General features: G+C 46.9%; 1 pseudogene; it reads right to left on the bottom strand.

Moving 5' to 3' along the window:
• Positions 1-1,158: 1,158 nt before the first annotated feature.
• On the bottom strand, positions 1,159-2,664 carry LOC149971293 (class A basic helix-loop-helix protein 9-like; annotated as a pseudogene).
• Between the last annotated feature and the right edge of the window lie 322 nt (positions 2,665-2,986).

Here is a 2,986-nt window from a genome sequence, read left to right as displayed (position 1 = left end):
GAAGCCTTGGTGGGTGGCCGAGGAAAGGGCAACACCAATGTAGATCTGTAAAAGTAAACCAACTGATCAGATTACTCAAAATCACCATCGTAATAGTAACAGTGAAACCGCATCCTCCATATCTGTATCTATAACGCTACACAACATTTTCAGGATTCAGACTTATACGAACTGTACAGTAGTAGGTATGAATGATGTGACTGCCCTCTGGGAGGCACTAACAGTAAAAACTAAATGGTTGATCAGGTTTTTGTACTAGAGATGATGTAAGTGTCCATGCTTGTCAAGTCATGTTATGGAGACATACTAAATTACAGCTCATATATAAAAGGGCACACAAGTTCACAGTTTAGGTCTGCCTGTCTGTTTGGGTAATACAGTGTTTCACATCCCTAGGAAACGGGAGGGTGAGAAGGGGGGAGAGGAGGGAACTAGGAAGGGAGTACGGCCCTTGGCCCTAGTAGACTAAAGCCCTTTGCCTCTGTTCCTCTTCCTACTCGATTTGCTTCCTGATTTGTCTTGCTTTTACTGGAATCAGTTTGCTATGATCCTGACCACAACCTACTGTATACCTGCCCCTGATCACTTCTCTCCTGCAGCCCGTTTCCTCTGTTTGCACACCTCAGGCATTCATTCACCAGTGAGTTTCCTTGCTTTGTGACAAGAGAAGGCATGCTGCCAATTGCTCATCCACTCATAAACACTTAGAGGTCAGAGACTTTACGGCACAGGCCTTCCTGAATCAGGGATGTAAAGGACCTGTATAGCTGTACCATAAACACCTCAAATCAAATGGGGGCATTTGATTTGCTCAAAACAGCTTAGTTCATGGTAAATTACATTGCAAGGATGTCTACATCCATAATTACTTCATTCATATCATTTCAAGTTGAATGACAGTCCTTGACCGAAAAGGAATGTGGTTGGCAATGCTAATTATAGGATGAGAGACAGAGTGTGACATTCAATGTCTCGGAGAAGAGCCAACGAGGTGTATTGTAACCTACTCATTTCAAAGGAGAGAAGCAGGGGTAAAAAACAACCATGCAAATAATTATCAAGAAGTTCCAACTGCATAAGTAATCATGGAAAATAACTATCTTATGTTAGAAATATTGATTGCAATGCCTCTATTCATTTTCAAAGAAGTATGGGGGATTCATAATGTTCCGAACATGATTTATTCCCTTTAATATTACATAATTATCTTTCAACTCTTACAAAAATACAAATTGCATAGGCACAATTCTGACACTTGAGAACACAGTCATCTTTCTCATGCTCTGTTTTAAGACTAAACTCATACAGCTCATTCAGTAGCTATTTTTATTACATTATATTGTGAATTACAAACACATGTTGAAATGTTAAACACATTCCTTTCACTTTTAGAGACTATTGGATGTAAAACGTATACTGTATTCTACAAAGCTCTGCTGTAACATTTCATTTCAACAACACTTTTGTCAATCTGTTTAAACAAGTGTAAGACATTACTAAGAAATCCACTTGCAAAGCCAAATAGCCTAAGCCATCATTGCAATCCCATACATACAGTACATATATAGACATATACACACATCAGCTTCACTCTGTTTGACATCATTGTAGACATTAACGTTGGTGCCCTCCAGTAGAGCTCATGTCTTGGGTTCACCCAGAGTCAGTACATTGTAAGGAACTGTTGGTAGCCAGCTGAGCCTTGCAGGTAACCCGGCTGCCACTTGAAGGGCACGGCAGGATAGGAGTCTGAGAAGCTGTCAGTGTGGTACGGATGACAGGTGGCCCTCATTCCAAATGGGTACCCTGACCCCCATCTCCACTCACAGCTGCTGAAGTACAGGGGGCTGCTCAAGTCCTCTTGAGGGTGTGAGGGTGTGTAGAGCTGGGTCCCAGTGGAGGAGAAGTGGGCATAGGATGGGGAGGGCAAGCACGATGGGCTGGGGTGTCCCCCTCCTGAGGTGTCTGTATAGAGCTGGAGCTCTGGAAGCAGAGTGATGGGAGACTTGTGGGCACCGTGATCCAGCCGGGACTGCTGGTGGTGTTGAGGCTTACACTGCAGACAGTAGGTCTCCACCGGGGTCTGGAGGCCCCTGTCTCTCTCCCTGTCCTTCCCCAGGTCCAGCATGGCCTCTCCAATCCGAGCCGAGGGCTGCTCTCTGAGGCATTCTGTGTGGGTGCAGGGTGTCTGTCCTCCTGGCAGGGTGCTAGGGCTGGGGTGGGAGAGCAGGAAGCCTGTCAGCGAAGAGATGTGATTGATGGCATGCCTCAGTGGCAATCTTGGACAGCCGTTTGCCATTGAGGTCATGTTTGAGCACAATGAGCAGCGCATTGAATGACTGGTTGTGGTCCAGGATGCAGTTATGCTCACGAACATTGGCGTCCACAAGGCGGGACGGGACTTGGAGCGACTGGGTCTCTTCTCATCCTGGCAGCTGCCGGCCGTGCCCCCCTCGCTCTCTGGAGAAGACTTCTTTGAAACAGTCTCACTGTCCTCGCTGCCACTGTCCTCCTCTTCCTCCTCCAAACCCAGCAGACTCCCCTCTTGCTTCCTCCTCAGAGGACTGTGACTGTAAGAATGGCGTGGCTGCTCATGGCTGGCCTGGTGCCCCCACTCCCCCTGTGTACTGTACTCTGAGAAGACAGGCTCAGGTCTGTCACTGGTGCCTCCAAGCTGAAGTAAAACTAGTGAAGTTCCAAGTTCCTGTCCTATTCTACGTGACTCCAATGCTCGGCAGACTTTCTACTGTCTCTTAGCTCCTTTCAGTGACTCAGTCCATACCTCTGGCTGGCTCTGACAGGCAAGAGGAGCTTTTAAAGACTTGTCTTTTTGTATGTGTCACATTGTAGGAAGGTCTGCCTAAAAGCAAAGTTGTATTCTGTTTACAAGGGCCCTGGAGGCAAACAGGAGAAAGATTAGTCAACTGCTCCCCCCCCCCTCCCCACATCCCCTCCCCTCTCCAGTCATGCAGGATCTCCTCCGCTT

This window comes from Oncorhynchus mykiss, chromosome 27 (assembly GCF_057628025.1).
Source record: "Oncorhynchus mykiss isolate SJ-2025 chromosome 27, ASM5762802v1, whole genome shotgun sequence".
NCBI lineage: Eukaryota > Metazoa > Chordata > Actinopteri > Salmoniformes > Salmonidae > Oncorhynchus > Oncorhynchus mykiss.
This window is presented reverse-complemented; position numbering and strand designations above follow the sequence as displayed.